This window comes from Galeopterus variegatus, unplaced genomic scaffold, assembly GCF_000696425.1.
Source record: "Galeopterus variegatus unplaced genomic scaffold, G_variegatus-3.0.2 Scaffold5133, whole genome shotgun sequence".
Taxonomy (NCBI): Eukaryota; Metazoa; Chordata; class Mammalia; order Dermoptera; family Cynocephalidae; genus Galeopterus; species Galeopterus variegatus.
Window position 1 is genome coordinate 19,012 of NW_007731244.1, and position 13,126 is coordinate 32,137.

General features: G+C 38.1%; 1 protein-coding gene across 1 annotated transcript in view; it reads left to right on the top strand.

Moving 5' to 3' along the window:
- NCK1 (NCK adaptor protein 1) overlaps positions 1-13,126 on the top strand; it is an 83,994-nt gene that overhangs the window by 875 nt on the left and 69,993 nt on the right. The gene's annotated exons all lie outside the window — the stretch shown is intronic.

The following is a 13,126-nucleotide window of genomic DNA, read 5'->3' on the forward strand; positions in this document are numbered from 1 at the left end:
GCTCGGCCCGGTCGCCGCCTCCCCCCCGGGGGGCCGCGCGAGCCTCGGGCCGCTGCCCCGGGAGGCGCGACCCCGCGGCCTCCCTGTCCGCCTGCGGAGCGCCGCGTCGGGGTGAGCGCGGCGGGGGCCGCCCCTGCGAGGCTGGGAGGTCTGGTGTGCGGCGCTTGCTTGCTTCAGCGTGTTTTCCTTCTGAAGAAGTCCTGTTGCCGGGGTGGCGTAAGCCGAGTCCTGGAAGGTGGGGACGTGGGAGACCGGGAAGGGCGCTCTCACCTCCAGCCCGAGAGGAGGGGAGGGAGCCGTGCCCCGTGCTGAGAGGAGACATTTTCGGGATGCGCCCTCGGCCTCTCCCCTCCCCCCACTCCCAACCGTTTTCCTCGTTTTGGGGACATCTGGGTGTCACTTCAATCGTAGGGACCTGTTTCAGATTCGTACGCGAGTTGCTTGGGCTGTGAGCTTTTGACTTGAGTTGTAATATATCCTATAAAAAAATTTCCATAGGTTGGTTTTGTAACCTTATGTTTCCATATGTTAAGTTCGCCGTTGGAAGCTCGGGTAGCTGGGTTTTGTTCAGGGCTGAGAACCGTAATATAGGCGCTCAGTTAATGTCGAAATGATGAACTGAAGTCACCTGAAAATAAATCTATCCGTTAGATTAGGTAAGAAGACTTAGGTAAGAATGAGGTTAAGGAGAATTTTCTAACCCCATCATTGGTGGGGAGCAATGAAGCTCAGTGTCTGGCCAAATCGGGTAAGTGTTGGAAGAGCTATTCATTTTTAAATTTTACTTTGATAGATTTATGACAAACCACCCATAACGATTTCATAAACACCTGGAAATCACGGTGCCAAAAGTAAGTGGGGAGATAACCCAAGAAGAAATGTTGGGTGGTTTGGTGATTATCATTTATGTTCATTTCTTAAGTAGGCATCCCATTCACAACTTGATAGTAATTCAAGAAATATGCATTGGTTAGTTAGTAGTATTTTCATTTCATCTTGACCCAAAACTCAGGGATTTTCTTCTTTGGGAAAATTGGGATCTGTAGGAATTGGCGGTAATATCTATAAACACAGTTTGCGGAGCGTTCAGGTCTACCCAGCTGTTTGTTCACATACTAAATTTTAAAATGTTTGCCTCATTTTTCTAAGCATTATTTTTTTGTCCAGATTTTCCCAGTGCTTTCAGGTCCATGTAAATAAAATTTGAAACATACACGTAATGTTTTGTTAGACATTAAATGATGTGTTATGCCACACTACTCTTATTTTTCTTTTGGACCTTTGAGAACTTTCCTTCCTAATCTCAAGGTAGACTCGATGTGATTATTGTTATAAATCACTTGTCAGGAAGACAATACAGATGCAGTCCATTTTTAAAATAATTGCTTAATAATTTTTACAATTTACTCACCTTTGAAATATGGAAAAATAACAAATGTTCTCTACCTATACCAGAAAATTAAGTGATTATTTGGTTATTAAGTAAAATTGAGGGGCACTCTTGAAATCACTGAGCTTTTAACAGATGCTTCATAAATACTCTGTTGTGCTGACAGGGCCAAATATGACATTTAAAGATTAAGGCAACAAGCTTGGGTGATCATCACTTTAGAATATTTCAAGGATAGAATTTGTCATCTTTCCTTCAAAACTGATTTCATATGCTGACTCTGTTTTGGTGACATTACCATGCTTTCAATTACCCAGAGACAACCTAATTTATCTCGATTTACCTAACTTAACATCGACCAATTTTTGCCAGTTACTTTTTTGAAATTTCTTTCAGATATCTTTTCCTTTACATTCTTGTCCTATTTTTTTTTTTTCCTTTTTCTTTTTCACGACTGGCCGGTATGGGAACTGAACCCTTGATGTTGGTGTTACAAGGCTGTGCTCTAACCAACTGAGCTAACAGGCCAGCCCATTTTATCCTGTATGGATTAAATCCGTACAGCCAGCTGGTACAAGGCTTACTCTATTTTAATTCTCTGAACTGCTTACTAGCTTTTAGCTGGGTTTTCTGCCTGGCTTTTGTCTCTACGCAGTATGTCCTGCCTGCTGCCAATATTTTAAAATAATGCTTTGAACACATCCCTCATAGGTTAGAAACCATTGATAGTTCTCCGTTGTCTGCAGTACCTGTTATCTAGAGTTTAGTTTATCTAGAATTCATAGCTAACACTCTGCCCAAAACCTATTTCTAACTGTTATCTAGAGTTTAGTTTATCTAGAATTCATAGCTAACACTCTGCCCAAAACCTATTTTTCTAATGCCAGTACTATTTCTCTATTGGACCTGCTCACGTTAACCAAACCAATCTCTCATTCTCATGTACACTTTGTATTTTTCTACCTTCATGTTATGTCTGCTGACACTTTCAATGCCTATGCATTGGCTGCCTGTTCTTTAAAAAGAAAATTCCCCCCTGAGATTATCCAAATGCCAAATGAAGTTGAAGTTTCATTTTTGGTCCTTCAGTACAGCCTTGCAGATGTTTCTGTTAGTCCCTGTATTCTTGCTTTACTTTGAACCCATAGCACTTACTGTTTTGCCATTCTCTTGGTTTTTAATCTTATGTGAATTTGTATCATAGTATCATAGAACATTATTGCTGGAATGTTGGAATCCAATCTTCTGTTTTATAGATAGGGAAACTGAAATCTGTACATTATAACTGTACTAAAATTCACACATCTAATAGTGGGGGCACAGGTGAAACTCAGACCTGGATCTCCTAACTCAAGTTCTGTGTATTCTTCATTAAACCATACTACAGTCGTCCTTTGTTATCTGTTGGGGATTGGTTCCAGGACCTCTATGGGATACCAAAATCTGAGGATGCTCAAGTCCCTGATATAAAATGTGGTATTTGCATATAACCTATGCACATCCTCCTGTATACTTTAAATAATGTCTAGATTACTAATAATACCTAATACAGTGTAAAAGCTATATAAGTAGTGGTTATCCTGTATTTAGGGAATAATGACAAGGGAAAAAAGTATGTTCTTTATAGACATAATTTTTTTTTTAATGTATTTGATCTGCTTTTGGTTTAATCTGCAGATGGGGAGCCCATGGATATAGAACCCATGGACTGTACTTCTCATCTCTTGTGCTTTTGTATTATTTGCCTCATAATTTTGCATTTTGTGTATTTATGCCTTCTCATTCAAAACTTCTTGATTCACGGGAACCTTCATGATTGGTGTTATAAGTTATTTAAACAATGATTTAAAGTCTATATATGGTCTTTTTTTCTGTGCTTTTCTATATATTAATGACATTAACAAAAATAATGTCATCTCTACAGTTGAGTCCTATGACTCACCAAAAAAGTGAATGAATCCCTTACAAGTTTTGCTAGTGGAGTTTAGTTTGTTTGAGTCTCTTTATAAAGAGAATGAATCTTTGGGGGGGGGCCTTGAAAGTAGACACAAAACAATGTAATAGCTTGCAGGAAACCAGGAGGCCTTATCAAATAACTAAATGTCATGATCTGGCTAAATGTTCCTTTGCTCCTTTTGAGTGTTAGAACAGTAACACTTTCACATTTTGCTACTATTTGTCATTTTGTTCATCTGTCAAGAACCAGCAGTACATCTTCTTGTTGAACAAAACATTGTAAAAACCATTTGTTCCATTTTGGGGAGTTAGAGGGCCTTTATATATTTTGTTCCTCACATTTTTTTCCCTTCTCAACTCTAAAGTTTCTGTTAATAGAAGCAGCGTAGGGTTGCCTTGGTATTTTTCTCACATGTACGTAGCAAAAGTTGAATGATGGCGTAAGACAGCATTGAAAACTATCTGGTAAAATCTCTGTGGAGGGAATGAATGCTTTACTCTTTTGGTCTGAAACATGTTAGAAGCTGTTTTTTATTTTCTGGTTAACAATGGCTCGTTTTTATTTGTTTAAATAAATTATCAGCTAAAACAAACTGTTGAAACACTAAATCTCTTGTTCCACTTTACTGGAATTGTACTTAAGGATTGCTGAATTGGATGTGAGTATGGTATGAATGATTTTTGCTTTTCTTTGGACAGACCAACTGAATAAAGCAAGCAGTGAGAGTAAGTGGAGATTTTTAAAAGAATGGATGCTTCTCAAAAGGTTTGTTTGTTTGTTTTTTAAAGAATCAGTCTTTTCTTCCAGAACTTCCAGCACTTATTTTCAAATAATGTTGCTATGTATATTAACCCAAATAATAGATATAACAAAGAATTTAACATGCTCTGCACTTATTAAGTATTCCAGCTCTATTGCGGAAACATTTTATTAACAAGGCATTGGAAAATTTTCCTTGGAAATGCTTGATTACTTTTAGGTACTGTATGTTTTAGGAACATTTAGAATAGTGTACAGCACCCTCCTCCCATCCCAGTAATTCTGCTGGTGCCCTAGGATTCAGTTATCTTTTAAAAAAATATCTTAAAAAACGCTTATAAGGCTTTTCATGATTTGGCTTTTGTCAACTTCTAGCTGCGTGTCTTGCCATTCTCCCTTTCTTCTACGGGCCTTGAGTAGCCAAGCTCTTTTCTGCCTTGGGGCCTGTGAACATGCTCTTGTCCTTGGACAGATGGCTTCCTTACCTTAGTATTAAGTTTGGCTGCTAGTAACAGAAAGATGCAAAATAACAATTTCTTTCTCACACCAGAGAAATCCAGGGTCGGCATGGCATTTGTTTCTTAAATGTTATTTCCAGGTGTGTGTGTGTGTGTATGTTTTATTTTGCTGTTATGAATAATTCTGAAATAAAGATCTTTGTGTATAAGGCTTAAATTTTTTCTTTTCATTCCTGTTGTGAGATCCAGTTGGAAAGCTCATTAATTTCTTTAAAAAACTTGTTTAGAGAAACTATCTTCAATTTTTTTTTATTGCAGAGTGCACAAACTTAAATGTATAGCTCAATTAATTTTTATGTTTGTACATCACCCAGATCAAGGTATAGAACATTTCCAGTGCCCTAGAAGGTTCTTTTGTGCCATCTCCCAATCAGTATCCCCTACCCTCACAAAGATAATTTCTCTTCTGATCTCTATCACTATAAATTAATTTTGCCTGTCCTTGAGCTTAATATAAATGGAAATATACAGTATATACTCTTTTGTAGATGGCTCCTTTTGCTTAACATTGTGTTTGTGAGATTAATCCATGATATTAGGTACAGCAGTAGTTCTTTTTCACTGGTGGTAGCAAATATACTACAATTAAAAAAAAAAAAATTACTGGGCTGGCCTGGTGGCGCACTCGGTAGAGTGCGGCGCCGAGGGTTCGGATCCCATATAGAGACCCGTCTGCTCACTGGTTGAGCGCGGTGCGGGCGCAACACCAAGGGTTGCGATCCCGTTACCGGTCATGAAAAAAAGACAAAAAGGAAAAAAAAAAATTACCGTTGATGGACATTTGTTTTTTTCCCAGTTTTTAACTATTGTTAAGACTGCCACATTCATTTACAAGTCTTTTAGTGGACATACACACTCAATTTCTATTGGGCGTATGTGCCTGTGAGTAGAATTGTGCTGTCTTTAGCAGTTTTAAAACTTGCTTGAATCAGAACTCTATGGCTGATACTTAGTAGTTTTCTGGGATTTCTCCCTTTACCATAAAACTAGTGACTTCCCCCTTTGTCTTTCTCCTGTGTTAAATTTATTTCCTGTGAATCATGTAGGTTTATTTATTTATTTCTCGTTTAACCCCTCTATTTGATGGAGTATGTCACACAGTAGATTCCTGTGAGAGGTTGAGACTTGCATTAATGAAATGCTTTTTTTTTCTTTGTTGGGTAACAAATTTTAGGTTGGAAATAATTTTTCTTCAGAATTCTGAAGGCATTGCTCCATTGTTTTTTTTTTTAGCTTGTCATTCTTTTGAGAATTCTGAAGACATTCTGATGCCTTTTTTTGGTTTTTGGCAGCTGGCGGGTACAGGGATTGAACCCTGGGCCTTGGTGTTATCAGCAATACCTTGTAACCGTGCTAACTGGTCAGCCTGACATTCTGATTCTTGATCATGAAAATGTCTTTTGCCTTTCTTGAATTTTGTATTTCCAGTATTCTGAAATTTCATAAGGGTATGACTTGGTGTACATCTATGTTTAATGTGTTTTCCTGGATAATTGTTTGCCTTCTAAATCTGCAAAATTATGTTCCTTAGTTCTGGAAGATTTTCTTGAATTATTTTTTTTTTTCATTGATGGTTATATTAGTCTGCTGGGGCTGCCATAACAAAATTCCACAGACTTGAGTGCCTTAAATAATAGAAATCTGCTTTCTCACAGTTCTGGAGGCTAGAAGTGCAATATCAAGGTGCCATCAGGGGTAGTTTCTGATGAGACGTCTCTTCTGGCTTGTAGACAGCTGCCTTGCTGTGACCCCACATGGCTTTTCTGTGGAGAGAGATGTATCTCTCGTCCTCTTCTTGGATTAGGGGCCCACCGTTATGATGTCATTTAATCTTTTTTTTTTTTTCCCTTTTTGTCTTTTTTCGTGACCGGCAACGGATCGCAACCCTCAGTGTTGCTCCCGCACCTCGCTCAGCCAGTGAGCGGCCGGTCTGTATGTGGGATCCGAACCCTCGGTGGGAGCGCTGCCACGCTTCCCAAGCGGTGCACTGTAGCAGTGCGCCACTGGGCCGGCCCCAATGTCATTTAATCTTAATTAACCTCCTTAAAGGCCCTATCTCCTAACAGTCATATTGGGGGTTGAAGTTTTAAGGTAAGAGTTGGGGGTGGGGGGGACTGGGGGGACACAATTCAGTCCATAACAGTGGTCTCCTCTTTTCCATTTTGTTTCTTTTTTTACACCTTTTGTCATTTATTTGGATCTCTTAGGCTAGTTTTCTAATTTTCTTTGTTTCTCCTAGTTTTTATCTCCTGGTCTTTTCACTCCATTTTATTTGGGAGAATTCCTTTATTTTACAAAAGCCTACTGTTGAATTTTTTATTTTTATTGTCAAGAGTTTGATTTCTCAAGAGCTCTTTTATCTTAAAAATTCTTTTTTTTTTGTAGCATCTTGTGCTTTTTCATGGATGTGATATCTTCTGTAATTTGAGTCCATAAATGACTTTTTAAAACCTTTTTTCCCGCTGGCAGACTGTTTCTTCTAAGTTGTTTTGTCTGCATGTATTTTGTTCTCTTATGTTGGAGGTTTACTTCAGGTGTCAATAATCCTTGGGTGATTATTAACTAGAAAGCCTGAATTGATTGGGATTAACAAACTTTGAACTTCATTGCATGGTGGTCCAAGCGAACCCTTTTTTGAGAAAACCCTGGTATCCAGTAGGTATTTTCTCTTCGGTTAGGTTCATGAGGGAAAACTAAATTTGCCTGAGGGCTGAAGGGTGGCCACCAGTGCTGTTGTGTTTTTGGTGTAAGAGAGTGGATTTCTCATTCCCCGATCTTTCACTTTTCATTATCTCTAATGACCCTTAGTTAAGGGACTCTTAAAAAAAAATACCCTTTCCAGAGAAGAAACCAACAGACTTGTTAGTGAGAGTGGTGAGGTAGTCAACCATCAGGTAGATCGGGGAAATTTATAAGAGTTTAACTGCTTTTTAGACAGCTTTCACCTTTTCTTCCTTATTTAACCCCCTCTTCATCCAGTTGAAGGAGTACCAGGTGCAGCCAGTTCCTGAATTTTTTGAAGATTCCAAGGTATAAATTGGGTTTTTCAACTCCTGGCTTAGGCTTTGCCTTTCTGGAATTCACTGAGTTATCAGTTGTCCATTTGTCTTTTAGCTTCTGAATTTTTTTTGCTGTTATTTGCTTGTCTGTATATTTTGCCCTTGTGAGTAATTTCCTTTAAAAGACCCCCAAAACCTTGATGTATTAAACCAACTATTTGGAACTTCTCAAAATCCCTATTTGTGTTGCCCTAAGATGAGAATGGTTTTTATTATTTTTAAAGGGTTGTTTAAAAGAAAAAATGTGACAGAGACTGTTTGGCCAACAAAACCTAACATATTTACTATATTCTTTACAAAAAAGTTTGCCTAAACTGTCCTTATTATAAAGTTCCTGATTTCCTTTTTTTTTTGTCTTTTTGTCTTTTTTCGTGACCGGCAATGGATCGCAACCCTCAGTGTCGCGCCCGTACCGGACCGGGACCGGCAACGGGATCGCAACCCTTGGTGTTGCCCCCGCTCCTCGCTCAGCCAGTGAGCGGCCGGTCTGTATGTGGGATCCGAACCCTCGGCGGGAGCGCCGCCGCGCTTCCCAAGCGGCGCACTGTAGCAGTGCGCCACCGGGCTGGCCCCTGATTTCCTTTAATAAAGCTGTTCCTAGATAACTTCTACTTTTATTCCTATGAAGAAGCTTCAGTTTTTACAGTCCTGGAACTTCCTGAAGCTATGTAATTTAGTATACTGTGTGTCATGGAAATTATAAATAAGAATTGGTAAGATATACTCTGTCATCAAAGAGATGAGATACTATAATGTAAAATCTTACAGAGGAGGAAAAGCAAAATGTTAGAAATAAATTACAACACACATATATATGTATGCATTGTTCTTTATCTTGTCATCTAAGTGCAGAACATAGGAGGTTCATATACTTTGGAGAATGGGGAAAGGGACAGTTGTAGCCCCATAAGAGTAAGCCCAAATCATATTTTAAATGAGCCATTTCCATCAACCCTCTTTATAGTTGGAAAATCATAGCTGGGGGAATAAATTGGCTCTAAGTAAGAAGCTGTTCTGGTCATATATACGTAGATATGTATATGTGTGTGTTGTGTGTATTTGTATTTTTTCCCTTGATATCAGTCAGAAATGAGATGGAGAATTAATGTGGGCCACATGTCATAGTAGGAGAAACAGAAATTACATTGTTATAGGCGATAAAGTAAAATGTGTTTTCCTTTCAATCTTGGTTTCCAAAAAGCTCAGTTATATTTAGTCTTAATTGTATGAGCAGTTTCCTCACAGATTTCTTGTATAATTCTTTCTTTCCTCTAAATGATATGTCTTTATTATTTATCACTGTTATTTTTAATATGTATATTTTAGACTTGTTTCTATGAATATACAAACTTCTGCACACTTTTTAAAAAATAGGATCACACACTACACCTTGTTTTTTAACTTGGCTTTTATGAACATCTTTCCATGTCAGTATACATGAATTTTAAGTTTCTGGAGTCAGACAACTTAGGTTCTAGTATAGGGTCCATTATTTGCTATTAGTTTGGGCTCACACCACTATAAGCCTCATTTTTTCTCATCTCTAATATGGGGATAATACCTAATCAAAGGATTATTGTAAAGATTAGATAAGGATTCATGAATCAGTGTAACTGCTAAGCAGTGTTACATGCCCATTAAGAGTTTGTGGATTTCCCCTCCTGCATTAGGATCAATTTCTAAATGTAAAATAACTGGGTTCAAAGGTATAAATATTTAAAATGTTGCTAACTGTTGCTAAACTGCTGTTCAGAAAAACCATTTTACATCTTTACCACAATATTTCTTTTTTTCTTTTCTTTTTTTTTTTTTTCCCCTTTTTGTCTTTTTTCGTGACCGGTAACGGGATCGCAACGCTCGGTGTCGCGCCTGTACCATGACCGGCAACGGGATCGCAACCCTCGGTGTCGCGCCCGCACCGTGCTCAACCAGTGAGCGGACCAGTCTCTATATGGGGTCCGAACCCTCGGCGGGAGCGCCACCGCGCTCCCAAGCACCGCACTCTACCGAGTGCACCACCGGGCCAGCCCTACCACAATATTTCTTAACATGGTGCTATCATTCTTGCTAATCTTTGCCAACCTGGTAGGCAAAAAATTGATGGAACTAAAAAGAGAATTAGGCAGATCCATAAGCATAATATAGAATGTTTTAGCATATCTTTCTGAGTAATTGGAAGAACAATAAGACAAAAAAGTCAAAAGAATATGACATTTGAAATATATAAGTAACACATGAATCTAATTGACATGCATAGAGCATTTCACCCAGCACTTGCAGACTACAGATTGTTTTCTTTTAGGTGCCTATGGAAAAATTTCGCCAGATTGATACGTGCTAGATGATAAAAAATTTTGTTATAATTTATTCTAGAGTGTGTTCTGTGACATGTTGGAATTAAGCCAGAAAGTAATTACAAAAAAAGAAAAACTGCTATGAAATTGTCAGCTTTTTGAAAATTAAACAATATACTCTTGAGTAACCCAGGGATTAGACAGAAAAATAGCATTAAACTATTTGAATTGAATGATGAAAATATAGCATAACTTAAGGGATACAGGTAAAGCCTGGATTAGAGGAAAGTTTATAGCCTTAAAATGGGTAAAGATGGCTGAGTGAAAGATACATGACAGCCCATCAAGGTGACAGTAAAGGATATTTTTGAAAGGTTTAAACTACACAAATAGAGTGGAAGAAGGGACAACAGCAATAAAATTTGGAAGCTGGATAGCAAGCAGACTGATTGGTAAACTTCTGAGTAGATTTAAAAATGTTAAATACTAAACTGGCAGCCCCCAAAGTGGAAAAGAATCCCCGGACTCAGGAATTGGCAGCATCAGGTATTTTTGGCAGGAAGGAGATGAAAATGATGCTAAAAATAAAATTTTTTGAAAGTCTCTTTAAGAAGAAACTCAGTCATCATAGCCAAAAAGTAGAAACAACTCAAATATCCATCAGCTGATAAATGGGTAAATAAAGTGTATATCCACACAATGGAGTATTAATAAAATAATGATAAAAAGGGATAAAATACTGATAAATGTTATATAACATGGATAAATCTTGAAAACATTATCTTAAGTATACAAAAGACCACATATTGTATGATTCAATTTGTATGAAATGTCCAGAAAATGTAAATCTGTAGAAACAGAAAGGAAATTAATGGTTGCCTAGGGCTGGGAGTAAGGGAGGTTAGAGAGATGTGGGAAGTGACTATTCAAGGGTATGGGATTTCTTTTTGGGGTGATAAAAATGTTCTAAAATTGGTTGTGGTGGTTCCACAACTCTATGAATATACTGAAAACCATTGAACTGTACACTATAAATGGACGAGTTTTATGGTATGTGAATTATATTTCAATAAAGCTATTATAAATAAAAAAGGCAGCTTGAATCTAGATCCCTTTGACAGTTTGTAAAGATGAATGGCTGTCTTCTTTAAAGCCCCAGCAGACAACTGAAGTTTAAAAAGATAAAACTGTCAGAGACGGGGTGGGCATTGGACATAATTGAAGGCCCAGTGTCCTACAGAAAACACCTGAATTAAGTGAAGGTGCTCAGTATTGGGACCTTTATTGAGGCCTCTATTCCTGCTTGGCTCGCAGAATTCTGGCAATCAAGTAGGAATTTAAAGAAATTTACTATCCGAAGAGGAGAAACTATAAGTTATTCACAACAGCTTTTAGGGTCCTCCTTTTAAATATGAGCAGACAATCAAGAATTGACAGACACATGAGAAAATCTTCTCATTTAAGAAACCAAAACAAATAGAAAAAAAAAATTTGAGCAATCAGAACAAAAAAAGAACCCTTGAAAATTAAATCATAATAGCAAGAACAGAATACTCAAGAGAATGGTGAAAGTTAGTAGTGGAGACCTTTCATAATGTAGAGGAAAAGGTGGAAAGTAGGTGAGGAAAGATAAAATCAAAAGGTTAGTCCAGTAGGTCAACTTTCAGATAACAAAAGTGCCAGTGAGAGAGTTCAGAAAAAAGAAGAAATCAGTAAAATATTCAAGAAAAATCCCTAGGATCGAGGAACGTGATTTTGCAGAGTGAGAAGCTCTCTGGGTAGAAGCTCACTTTCAATTAGGGTCTAGTCAGGAAAATGGAGACCACCCCACTTATTGTAACAGAATCTAATACTCCAGTACTTCAGAATATGACCTTATTTGGAAACAGGGTCTTTACAGAGGTAGTCAAATTAAAATGAGACTGTTACAGTGGGCCCTGATCCGGTATGACTGGTGTTCTTTTAAAACAGTGGGAAATTTGAACACAGATACAGGGAAGAACAGAGAGAAGTTGGCAGTATACAAGCCAAGCTAGGTCAGAAACCAGAGGTCAGAAGCTAGGAGAGAGCCTGGAAAAAGATCCTTCCCTAGCACCTTCAGAGGGAGTATGGCTCTGCCAATACGTTGATTTTGGCCTTCTGGCCTCTAGAACTGAGACAAATTTCTGTTCTAAGTCAGCCCAATTTGTGGTACAGTAGTAAGGCAGCCCTTGGAAATGAATACACTAGGGAATTGGACAACAGAAAAGGTAATAAAAGAATACTGAGGTATCACAGTGATGGTAACTGTAGGAAGTTACTACTAACCCTAGGGCTGGAAGAACAAAGAAAAGAGATTGGGATTATAAGAATCCAGAAGTTTGAAGAGTGGCCCTGAGGAGCTAAAACTCAAACCTCTGGCAAGCAGTTGCTACATGCTCAGGAGATGTGATGAGGCTGGGTCTGGTAGTGCCAGGAAAAACACAAAAGGAGTAGTTTTGAAGTTGAAGGACAGTAGCTTAATATCCAGCACACACAGACACTAAAATTTGTCGTGAAATTTTGGAATACATGGGATAAAGAAGATCCGATAAACTTCCTGGGGGTGGGGGGTGGGAATGGGTTACATTACAGAGATTCAGTATTCTCAACTGCAACCTCACAAGCTAGAAGACAGCAGTGTCCTCAGAATCTTGATGAAAATGATTTTCAAGCTAAGAATTCTTTACACAGACAAATTATTAGTTAAATGTAAATGTAGAATGAAGACATTTTAAGACACACAAGGTCTCCAAAAATTTCTCTTCCTCACTACCTTTCCCAGAAGTACTACTATGGGACATGCTACCAAAAGGAAGGCATAAACCTCAGAAAGAGGAAGGTGAAGGATATAGAAAATAGATCAAATTCTAGAGAGGCAAAGGGAATTTCTAAGGTAATGGTAGAATCCCCTGAATGCTGATAGAAAGTCCAGATATGAGCAGATCTGGTGAAGTTATATGACAATGAAACTAATAGAACACATGATATCTATGTGTCTTGATTTAGGCAATTGACACAGTTTGGAGTTGAATTAGTGATGTCTTTTATTTGCTTAGTTTTTTTGTATTGGAGTTTTAGAGCTTCATTCTGTGATTAGTTCTTTCTTGTACTCTCCCTTAGGTGATCTT